This window comes from Pristiophorus japonicus, unplaced genomic scaffold (assembly GCF_044704955.1).
Source record: "Pristiophorus japonicus isolate sPriJap1 unplaced genomic scaffold, sPriJap1.hap1 HAP1_SCAFFOLD_66, whole genome shotgun sequence".
NCBI lineage: Eukaryota > Metazoa > Chordata > Chondrichthyes > Pristiophoridae > Pristiophorus > Pristiophorus japonicus.
The window spans coordinates 1,042,446-1,055,176 of NW_027254572.1; the positions used below are offsets into that span (position 1 = coordinate 1,042,446).

General features: G+C 42.7%; 1 non-coding gene across 1 annotated transcript; it reads left to right on the plus strand.

Annotated features, from left to right (window-relative positions):
* The first annotated feature begins 12,334 nt into the window (after positions 1-12,334).
* trnap-agg (transfer RNA proline (anticodon AGG)) lies at positions 12,335-12,422 on the plus strand. The gene is given in 2 exon segments: positions 12,335-12,370; positions 12,387-12,422. It is a non-coding gene; the product is annotated as a tRNA-Pro (tRNA).
* The last annotated feature ends 309 nt before the right edge of the window (positions 12,423-12,731 follow it).

Here is a 12,731-nt window from a genome sequence, read left to right on the forward strand (position 1 = left end):
ACATGTGAGAAAACTGACATGTTTCAAATTAAAACGTTTGATTGCGCTCTGTTGTTCAGACAGCGTCCAAAAATCCTGGAGATTCCCAGGAGCAAAGTAAAACTCACCGAACTGAGTAAAGTCCATGTATCTCAGATGTAATCGGCTCTGTGTCTCATTGGACAACCTAAACCCGTGTTTGATTCTGGCCAATACTTGATCAGTCCTTCTACCTTTCTGCACGCATGAGCTCACCTCCATTGGGATATGGATACATTCAGCGTCAATCTCAACTTCAACGTGAAACAGACTCTGCCCTGAATATGAGTGCGTCCTGTTTCTCTAGCGCTGAAAAGATGGGAGAAGCTGGCTTTGGATTTCGTCCCTTGGCTGCCGAATTTAAACCGTACAGGAAATGAATCCGGGGTGGGCAAGCTGCCTGGTCTGATTAAAAGGCGTTCAGACCCTACATTCCAGGCATGTTATAGTGTTCTGGCCTCAACATTCGGTTCGACGTATCGGATCATAAGCACCGCTCCCATTGTCTGCTAATGGTTCTGCAGTTCCCACTAACAACTCCTCTGGTCCATCCTTTGTTACCGTATTGCCCGCTTACCACCCACTTTGCCTTTTCGCATTGTGCCATTTATTATTCAATCACTCCTACGCTCCACTGTATCACAGACATTTTGTCCTTCCTCGCTGCCTATTTATTTCCAGGCGCTATTTTCGTGGAAAAAATCTGTAAACTTTACATTTTTCTTAAAATATCGGAATGATCATCTGACTGAACGTGAGCCCGGGATCTTCATCCACAGAATGTACACGACCAGCTGAGTTTTACAGAATTCTTTGTTTTTGTTCACTGTGTTTCTGTATCCCTTTTAAGGTGATGTGCTGGTCTGTCCGGGGACATTCGCTGTCTCTCCAAAATGGTATGCTATCAGTATCGGATCATTATGTATCTGTTAAAAAGGAATGTGCTGTCTGTCCCGGATTTTAAATTTCAAATTTCAAAAACTGCCTTTGGAAGTTGCAGGAATTTTAGTTTGTTCGTGTGTTTGTGTAGCGAGGGAGTGTGTGCGAACGTGCTGCGTGATCTTACTGTGCATTTCATGTCATGGGAGAAAAAATGCATTACATGCAACTTGAAGCCACACTGATTTGATTGAACATGCATTCGAGGACTGCCTGACAGGAGAAGAATCTGCTGTGGGATTTTGCTGTTCCACATCTGAAAGAAGGCAAATTATATAAGTTAGAAACATAGCGATTTGATCGAGAGCTTGCGGATGGGCTTTGTGACATGATGAGCTCTTTCCCCCTTATTTTCAAATACAAATCAAATCAAGACAAGACAAGACATGACTGACTGACTGACTTTGTATATGTAAATATATGTATACATATTTATGTCTACGTATATTTACAAACAATCCGTACTTTTTAACTTTCACAATAAATGTGCCTTTTCTGTTCTGCCAGCACTGGTGTCTATTACATTTGAGCTCTTTCACAGCACACGCAGCTGCTGTCAGATCCAGCAGAAAGGCACTCGCGACTTTAAAAGATCGCCTTTGTTGCCCATATCTTCGCTCGTGGCTTGTCTTACACCATGGGCTTACTTGTTTGTGTATTTACTGACTGCACGCCCTGATTTCCAGTGGATTTCAAGCAGTCGCACAGCCTTCGTTCAATCAAAAACATAGAGATTAAGAAATAATTATTTATTTATTGAAATAAAACTAAATTCAATTTTTTGCAATAAAACTTAAATGTATTTATTTTCTTATTGTGATAAATATATATATGTTTTAAATTGTCTTTTTGTCTGGGTTGGTTTTACTTCCCTCCCTCCTTCCTGCCTGTCAATCACCTGTGGCTTCAAAAACCGTCCCAGCCCCTCGTTGTCCTGAGATCCGCGCTCACTCACGCACAGCACAATTGCCTTCAGGAATGATAGAAATCCCACTTTAATCTTTTGAAAGGCAAGTGCTGTCCGTGAAGGCCCATTCTACAGCTGTGTAAGATGGATGTGCTTCCTTTCCTGGATCATTCGGTGTCTGTTCAAACGGGATGGTTGTCAGTTCCGGTTCATCAACTGCCCCTTTAAGACGCATTTTCTCATAATCGGTATCATCCTGTATAATTTAAAAGGAGTGTGATTTCAGGTGCGATAACCGATTGTTAAACTGTTGTGTATCAAGCTACATTGACGTTGCCTGTCTCCGTGCACATCCATATCGCAGCGCAACGGTTCATTACTCAAAATATGCCCATATTTTCATAAATCCACTCCTTGAAAGATCCCTTGTCCCAAATTTGCTCTCAGTATAAAAAAACAACTAATTTCATGCCAGCAGCAGCAGCCGCGTGGCCTAATGGATAAGTCGTCTGACTTCGATTGCAACTGTGATGTTATGAAAAGATTGCAGGTTCGAGTCCTGCCGCGGTCAGCTAAATTGCTGCGTGAAATTTTATATTCTTTATTTTGATTCTGCCTCAAAACCAACCATCTCGTGCAGTCACTCACCGAAAGTAAAGGAAGGCTGTTTGCTTTAAAAAGCTCATGGCACATTTTCATCACTGTCGATCTGGTTGCACGGGCAAAACAAGCGGTGAAGTAGACTTTCGTGCACATTATTTCTGTTTGAATGGAAAAAGTAGGGGATGGATGTCTGACGTTGCAGTAAATAGGAGATAAGGTGACTGAGAAGTTCAGGCAATCCACTGCTAATCGAGTATGCCCTCAACTTCGTCGTTATTGTCATAAACCGTTTCCACTCGTTTTTTTTCGGTAATCACATTTAACCTCATTGCCAAATTCACCTTTTACTGACAAGGATGCAGCTCGTTGGTGAAGTAATGTCTCAAAGAATAATCTATTCATCAAAGGGAAAACATTAGCAGGACTATGGAGAGGGGGACTCATGAGATTGGTCTCTGAGAGTCAGCACAGGCACGATGGGCCGAATAGCAAACGAACGTCAGAATCTGAGAGCTGCATCCCTTACTGTCGGCGGCTCGTTGGTCTCGGGGTATGATTCTCGCTTAGGGGTTCTAATAATTGAAATGCGAGAGGTCCCGGGTTCAAATCCCAGACGAGCCCTGACAACTTTTAGTCAAAAAAAACACTTTTCAGCCGGTCGACATGTTTCAAATTATAACGTTTGATTGCGCGCCGTTGTTCACACAGCGTCCAAAAATCCTGGAGATTCCCAGGAGCAAAGTGAAACTCACCGAACTGCGTAAAGTTCATGCATCTCAGATGTACTCGGCTCAGTGTCTCATTGGACAACCTAAACCCGTGTTTGATTCTGGCCAATTCTTGATCAGTCCATCTTCCGTTCTGCACGCATGAGCTCACCTCCATTGGGATATGGATACATTCAGCGTCAATCTCAACTTCAACGTGAAACAGACTCTGCCCTGAATATGAGTGCGTCCTGTTTCTCTAGCGCTGAAAAGATGGGAGAAGCTGGCTTTGGATTTAGTCCCTTGGCTGCCGAATTTAAACCGTACAGGAAATCAATCCGGGGTGGGCAAGCTGCCTGGTCTGATTAAAAGGCGTTCAGATCCGACATTCCAGGCATGTTATAGTGTTCTGGCCTCAACATTCGATTCAACGTCTCGGATCATAAGCCGCGCTCATTGTCCGCTAATGGTTCTGCTGTTCCCATTAACACCTCCTCTGGTCCATCCTTTGTTATTTTATTGCCCGCTTACCAACCACTTTGCCTTTTCGCATTGTGACATTTATTATTCAATCACTCCTACGCTCCACTGTATCACAGACATTCCCTTTTGTCCTTCCTCGCTGCCTATTTTTTTCCAGGCGCTATTTTCGTGGAAAAAATCTGTAAACTTTACATTTTTCTTAAAATATCGGAATGATCATCTGACTGAACGTGAGCCCATCATCTGACTGAACGTGAGCCCAGGTTCTTCATCCACAGAATGTTCACGATCAGCTGAGTTTTACAGAATTCTTTGTTTTTGTTCTCTGCGTTTCTGTATCGCTTTCAAGGTGATGTCCTGTCTGTCCGAGGTCATACTCTGTCTCTCCAAATTGGTTGCTATCAGTATCGGATCATTATGTAGCTGTTTAAAAGGAATGTGCTGCCTGTCCCGGATTTTAAATTTCAAATTTCAAAAACTGCCTTTGGAGGTTGCAGGAATTTTAGTTTGTTGGTGTGTTTGGGTAGCGAGGGAGTGTGTGCAAACGTGCTGCGCGATCTTACTGTGCATTTCATGTCATGGGAGAAAAAATGCATTACATGCAACTTGAAGCCACACTGATTTGATTGAACACGCATTCGAGGACTGCCTAACAGGAGAAGAATCTGCTGTGGGATTTTGCTGTTCCACATCTGAAAGAAGGCAAATTATATAAGTTAGAAACATAGCGATTTTAGCGAGAGCTTGCGGTTGGGCTGTGTGACATGATGAGCTCCTTCCCCCTTATTTTCAAACACAAATCAAATCAAGACAAGACAAGACATGACTGACTGACTGACTTTGTTTATACAGATATATATATAAATATTAATGTATACGTATATTTACAAACAATCCGTACTTTTTAACTTTCACAATAAATGTGCCTTCTCTGTTCTGCCAGCACTGGGCTCTATTACATTTGAGCTCTTTCACAGCACACGCAGCTGCTGTCAGATCCAGCAGAAAGGCACTCGCGACTTTAAAAGATCGCCTTTGTTCCCCATATCTTGCCTCGTGGCTTGTCTTGCACCATGGGCTTACTGTGTTTGGGTATTTACTGACTGCACGCTCTGATTTCCAGTGGATTTCATGCAGTCGCACAGCCTTCGTTCAATCAAAATATATAGATTAAGAAATAATTATTTATTTATTTAAATCAAACCAAATTACATTCTTTGCAAAAAAACTGTAAATTTATTTATTTTCTTATTGTGATAAATATATATATATGTTTTAAATTGTCTTTTTGTCTGGGTTGGTTTGACTTCCCTCCCTCCTTCCTGCCTGTCAATCACCTGTGGCTTCAACATCCGTCCCACCCCCGCGTGGTCCTGAGACCCGCGCTCACTCACGCACAGCACAATTGCCTTCAGGAATGATAGAAATCCCACTTTAATCTTTTGAAAGAGAAGTGCTGTCCGTGAAGGCCCATTCTACAGCTGTGTAAGAGGGATGTGCTTCCTGTCCTGGATCATTCGGTGTCTGTTCAAACGGGATGGGTGTCAGTTCCGGTTCATCAACTGCCCCTTTAAGACGTATTTTTTCATAATCGGGATCATCCTGTATATTTTAAAAGGAGTGTGATTTCAGTTGCGATAACCGATTGTTAAACTGTTGTGTATCAAGCTACATTGACGTTGCCTGTGTCCGTGCACATCCATATCGCAGCGCATCGATTCATTACTCAAAATATTCCCATATTTTCATAAATCCACTCCTTGAAAGTTCCCTTGTCCCAAATTTGCTCTCAGTATAAAAAAATAACAAATTTCATGCCAGCAGCATCGGCCGCGTGGCCTAATGTATCATCGTCTGACTTCGATTGCAACTGTGATATTATCAAAAGATTGCAGGTTCAAGTCCTCCCGCGTCAGCTAACTTGCCGCGTGAAATTTTATATTCTTTATTTTGATTCTGCCTCAAAACCAACCATCTCGTGCAGTCACTCACCTAAAGTAAAGGAAGGCTGTTTGCTTTAAAAAGCGAATGGCACATTTTCATCACTGTCGATCTGGTTGCACGGGCAAAACAAGCGGTGAAGCAGACTTTCGTGAACATTATTTCTGGTTGAATGCAAAAAGTAGAGGATGGATGTCTGACGTTGCAGTAAATAGGAGATAAGGTGGCTGAGAAGTTCAGGCAATGGACTGCTGATCCAGTATGCCCTCAACTTCGTCGTTATTGTGTTAAACCGTTTCCACTCGTTTTTTTTCGGCAATCACATTTAACCTCATTGCCAAATTCACCTTTTACTGACAAGGATGCAGCTCGTTGGTGAAGTAATGTCTCAAAGAATAATCTATTCATCAAAGGGAAAACATTAGCAGGACTATGGAGAGGGGGACTCATGAGATAGGTCTCTGAGAGTCAGCACAGGCACGATGGGCCGAATAGCAAACTAACGTCAGAATCTGAGCGCTAGATCCCTTACTGTCGGCGGCTCGTTGGTCTCGGGGTATGATTCTCGCTGAGGGATTCTAATAATTGAAATGCGAGAGATCCCGGACGAGTCCTGGCAACATTTAGTCAAAAAAAACACTTTTCAGCCGGTCGACATGTGAGAAAACTGACATGTTTCAAATTAAAACGTTTGATTGCGCTCCGTTGTTCAGACAGCGTCCAAAAATCCTGGAGATTCCCAGGAGCAAAGTGGAACTCACCGAACTGAGTAAAGTTCATGTATCTCAGATGTACTCGGCTCTGTGTCTCATTGGACCACCTAAACCCGTGTTTGATTCTGGCCAATACTTGATCAGTCCATCTTCCTTTCTGCACGCATGAGCTCACCTCCATTGGGATATGGATACATTCAGCGCAAATCTCAACGTCAACGTGAAACAGACTCTGCCCTGAATATGAGTGCGTCCTGTTTCTCTAGCGCTGAAAAGATGGGAGAAGCTGGCTTTGGATTTAGTCCCTTGGCTGCCGAATTTAAACCGTACAGGAAATCAATCCGGCGTGGGCAAGCTGCCTGGTCTGATTAAAAGGCGTTCAGACCCTACATTCCAGGCATGTTATAGTGTTCTGGCCTCAACATTCGGTTCGACGTATCGGATCATAAGCACCGCTCCCATTGTCTGCTAATGGTTCTGCAGTTCCCACTAACACCTCCTCTGGTCCATCCTTTGTTACTGATTTGCCCGCTTACCACCCACTTTGCCTTTTCGCATTGTGCCATTTATTATTCAATCACTCCTACGCTCCACTGTATCACAGACATTTTGTCCTTCCTCGCTGCCTATTTTTTCCAGGCGCTATTTTCGTGGAAAAAATCTGTAAACTTTACATTTTTCTTAAAATATCGGAATGATCATCTGACTGAACGTGAGCCCGGGTTCTTCATCCACAGAATGTACACGACCAGCTGAGTTTTACAGAATTCTTTGTTTTTGTTCACTGTGTTTCTGTATCCCTTTTAAGGTGATGTGCTGGTCTGTCCGGGGACATTCTCTGTCTCTCCAAAATGATGTGCTATCAGTATCGGATCATTATGTATCTGTTTAAAAGGAATGTGCTGTCTGTCCCGGATTTTAAATTTCAAATTTAAAAAACTGCCTTTGGAAGTTGCAGGAATTTTAGTTTGTTGGTGTGTTTGTGTAGCGAGGGAGTGTGTGCAAACGTGCTGCGTGATCTTACTGTGCATTTCATGTCATGGGAGAAAAAATGCATTACATGCAACTTGAAGCCACACTGATTTGATTGAACACGCATTCGAGGACTGCCTGACAGGAGAAGAATCTGCTGTGGGATTTTGCTGTTCCACATCTGAAAGAAGGCAAATTATATAAGTTAGAAACATAGCGATTTGAGCGAGAGCTTGCGGATGGGCTTTGTGACATGATGAGCTCTTTCCCCCTTATTTTCAAACACAAATCAAATCAAGACAGGACAAGACATGACTGACTGACTGACTTTGTTTATATAATTATATGTATAAATATTTATATATGCGTATATTAACATACATTCCATACTTTTTAACTTTCACAATAAATGTGCTTTTTCTGTTCTGCCTGCATTGGCTCTATTACTACATTTGACCTCTTTCACAGCACACGCAGCTTCTGTCTGATCCTGCAGAAAGGGACTCGCGACTTGAAAAGATCGCCTCTGTTGCCACATCTTCCCTCGTGGCTTGTCTTACACCATGGGCTTACTGTGTTTGGTATTGACTGACTGCACGCCCTGATTTCCAGTGGATTTCATGCAGCCGCATAGCCTTCGTTCAATCAAAAATATATAGATTAATAAACAATTATTTATTTATTTAAATCAAATCAAATTCAATTTTTTGCAATAAAATTGTAAATTTATTTATTTTCTTATTGTGATAAATATATCTTGGTTTTAAATTGTCTTTTTGTCTGGGTTGGTTTTACTTCCCTCCCTCCTTCCTGCAAGTCAAGCACCTGTGGCTTCAAAAACCGTCCCAGCCCCTCGTGGTCCTGGGACCCGCGCTCACTCACGCACAGCACAATTGCCTTCAGGAATGATAGAAATCCCACTTTAATCTTTTGAAAGGGAACTGCTCTCCGCGAAGGCCCATTCTACAGCTGTGTAAGAGGGATGTGCTTCCTGTCCTGGATCATTCGGTGTCTGTTCAAACGGGATGGTTGTCAGTTCCGGTTCATCAATTGCCCCTTTAAGACGTATTTTCGCATATACCGGATCATCCTGTGTATTTTAAAAGGAGTGTGATTTCAGTTGCGATAACCGAATTGTTAAACTGTTGTGTTTCAAGCTACATTGACGTTGCCTGTGTCCCTGCACATCCATATCGCAGCGCATCGGTTCATTACTCAAAATATGCCCATGTTTTCCGAAATCCACTCCTTGATCGAACTCTTGTCCCAAATTTGCTCTCAGTATAAAAAAACAACAAATTTCATGCCAGCAGCGGCGGCCGCGTGGCCGAATGGATAAGACGTCTGACTTCGATTGCAACTGTGATGTTATGAAAAGATTGCAGGTTCTAGTCCTGCCGCGGTCAGCTCACTTGCTGCGTGAAATTTTATATTCTTTATTTTGATTCTGCCTCAAAAGCAACCATCTCGTGCAGTCACTCACCTAAAGTAAAGGAAGGCTGTTTGCTTTAAAAAGCGAATGGCACATTTTCATCACTGTCGATCTGGTTGCACGGGCAAAATAAGCGGTGAAGTAGACTTTCGTGCACATTATTTCTGTTTGAATGCAAAAAGTAGGGGATGGATGTCTGACGTTGCAGTAAATAGGAGATCAGGTGACTGAGAAGTTGAGGCAATGGACTGCTGATCCAGTATGCCCTCAACTTCGTCGTTATTGTATTAAACCGTTTCCACTCGTTTTTTTTCGGCAATCACATTTAACCTCATTGCCAAATTCACCTTTTACTGACAAGGATGCAGCTCGTTGGTGAAGTAATGTCTCAAAGAATAATCTATTCATCAAAGGGAAAACATTAGCAGGACTATGGAGAGGGGGACTCATGAGATAGGTCTCTGAGAGTCAGCACAGGCACGATGGGCCGAATGGCAAACTAACGTCAGAATCTGAGCGCTAGATCCCTTACTGTCGGCGGCTCGTTGGTCTCGGGGTATGATTCTCGCTGAGGGATTCTAATAATTGAAATGCGAGAGATCCCGGACGAGTCCTGACAACTTTTAGTCAAAAAAACACTTTTCAGCCGGTCGACATGTGAGAAAACTGACATGTTTCAAATTAAAACGTGTGATTGCGCTCCGTTGCTCACACAGCGTTCAAAAATCCTGGAGATTCCCAGGAGCATTGTGAAACTCACCGAACTGAGTAAAGTTCATGTATCTCAGATGTACTCGGCTCTGTGTCTCGTTGGAAAAACTAAACCCATGTTTGATTCTGGCCAATACTTGATCAGTCCATCATCCTTTCTGCACGCATGAGCTCACCTCCATTGGGATAAGGATACACTCAGCGTCAATCTCAAATTCAACGTGAAACAGACTCTGTCCTGAATATGAATGTGTCCTGTTTCTCTAGCGCTGAAAAGATGGGAGAAGCTTGCTTTGGATTTAGTCCCTTGGCTGCCGAATTTAAACCGTTCCGGAATTCAATCCGGGGTGGGCAAGCTGCCTGGTCTGATTAAAAGGCGTTCAGACCCTACCTTCCAGGCATGTTATCGTGTTCTGGCCTCAACATTCGGTTCAACGTATCGGATCATAAGCACCGCTCCCATTGTCTGCTAATCGTTCTGCAGTTCCCACTAACACCTCCTCTGGTCCATCCTTTGTTACTATATTGCCCGCTTACCACCCACTTTGCCTTTTCGCATTGTGCCATTTATTATTCAATCACTCCTACGCTCCAGTGTATCAAAGACATTTTGTCCTTCCTCGCTGCCTATTTATTTCCAGGTGCTATTTTCGTGGAAAAAATCTGTAAACTTTACATTTTTCTTAAAATATCGGAAAGATCATCTGACTGAACGTGAGCCCGGGATCTTCATCCACAGAATGTACACGACCAGCTGAGTTTTACAGAATTCTTTGTTTTTGTTCACTGTGTTTCTGTATCGCTTTTAAGGTGATGTCCTGTCTGTCCGAGGTCATTCTCTGTCTCTCCAAAATGGTTGCTATCAGTATCGGATCATTATGTATCTGTTTAAAAGGAATGTGCTGTCTGTCCCGGATTTTAAATTACAAATTTCAAAAACTGCCTTTGGAGGTTGCAGGAATTTTAGTTTGTTGGTGTGTTTGTGTAGCGAGGGAGTGTGTGCAAACGTGCTGCGTGATCTTACTGTGCATTTCATGTCATGGGAGAAAAAATGCATGACATGCAACTTGAAGCCACACTGATTTGATTGAACACACATTCGAGGACTGCCTGACAGGAGAAGAATCTGCTGTGGGATTTTGCTGTTCCACATCTGAAAGAAGGCAAATTATATAAGTTAGAAACATAGCGATTTTAGCGAGAGCTTGCGGTTGGGCTGTGTGAAATGATGAGCTCCTACCCCCTTATTTTCAAACACAAATCAAATCAAGACAAGACAAGACATGACTGACTGACTGACTTTGTTTATACAGATATATATATAAATATTAATTTATACGTATATTTACAAACAATCCGTACTTTTTAACTTTCACAATAAATGTGCCTTTTCTGTTCTGCCAGCACTGGGCTCTATTATATTTGAGCTCTTTCATAGCACACGCAGCTGCTGTCAGATCCAGCAGAAAGGCACTCGCGACTTTAAAAGATCGCCTTTGTTCCCCATATCTTCCCTCGTGGCTTGTCTTACACCATGGGCTTACTGTGTTTGGGTATTTACTGACTGCACGCTCTGATTTCCAGTGGATTTCATGCAGTCGCACAGCCTTCGTTCAATCAAAAATATATAGATTAAGAAATAATTATTTATTTATTTAAATCAAACCAAATTCAATTTTTTGCAATAAAACTGTAAATTTATTTATTTTCTTATTGTGATAAATATATATATGTTTTAAATTGTCTTTTTGTCTGGGTTGATTTTACTTCCCTCCGTCCTTCCTGCCTGTCAATCACCTGTGGCTTCAAAAACCGTCCCAGCCACTCGTGGTCCTGAGATCCGCGCTCACTCACGCACAGCACAATTGCCTTCAGGAATGATAGAAATCCGACTTTAATCTTTTGAAAGGGAAGTGCTGTCCGTGAAGGCCCATTCTACAGCTGTGTAAGATGGATGTGCTTCCTGTCCTGGATCATTCGGTGTCTGTTCAAACGGGATGGTTGTCAGTTCCGGTTCATCAACTGCCCCTTTAAGACGTATTTTCTCATAATCGCGATCATCCTGTATATTTTAAAAGGAGTGTGATTTCAGTTGCGATAACCGATTGTTAAACTGTTGTGTATCAAGCTACATTGACGTTGCCTGTGTCCGTGCACATCCATATCGCAGCGTAAAGGTTCATTACTCAAAATATGCCCATATTTTCATAAATCCACTCCTTGAAAGATCCCTTGTCCCAAATTTGCTCTCAGTATAAAAAAAACAACAAATTTCATGCCAGCAGCAGCAGCCGCGTGGCCTAATGGATAAGTCGTCTGACTTCGATTGTAACTGTGATGTTATCAAAAGATTGCAGGTTCGAGTCCTGCCGCGGTCAGCTAACTTGCCGCGTGAAATTTTACATTCTTTATTTTGATTCTGCCTCAAAACCAACCATCTCGTGCAGTCACTCACCGAAAGTAAAGGAAGGCTGTTTGCTTTAAAAAGCTCATGGCACATTTTCATCACTGTCGATCTGGTTGCACGGGCAAAACAAGCGGTGAAGTAGACTTTCGTGCACATTATTTCTGTTTGAATGGAAAAAGTAGGGGATGGATGTCTGACGTTGCAGTAAATAGGAGATAAGGTGACTGAGAAGTTCAGGCAATGGACTGCTGATCCAGTCTGCCCTCAACTTCGTCGTTATTGTGTTAAACCGTTTCCACTCGGTTTTTTTCCGTAATCATATTTAACCACATTGCCAAATTCACCTTTTACTGACAAGAATGCAGCTCGTTGGTGAAGTAATGTCTCAAAGAATAATCTATTCATCAAAGGGAAAACATGAGCAGGACTATGGAGAGGGGGACGATGGGCCGAATAGCAAACGAAGGTCAGAATCTGAGAGCTAGATCCCTTACTGTCGGCGGCTCGTTGGTCTAGGGGTATGATTCTCGCTTAGGGGTTTTAATAATTGAAATGCGAGAGGTCCCGGGTTCAAATCCCGGACGAGCCCTGACAACTTTTAGTCAAAAAAACACTTCTCAGCCGGTCGACATGTTTCAAATTAAAACGTTTGATTGCGCGCCGTTGTTCACACAGCGTCCAAAAATCCTGGAGATTCCCAGGAGCAAAGTGAAACTCACCGAACTGAGTAAAGTTCATGCATCTCAGATGTGCTCGGCTCAGTGTCTCATTGGACAACCTAAACCCGTGTTTGATTCTGGCCAATTCTTGATCAGTCCATCTTCGGTTCTGCACGCATGAGCTCACCTCCATTGGGATATGGATACATTCAGCGTCAATCTCAACTTCAACGTGAAAC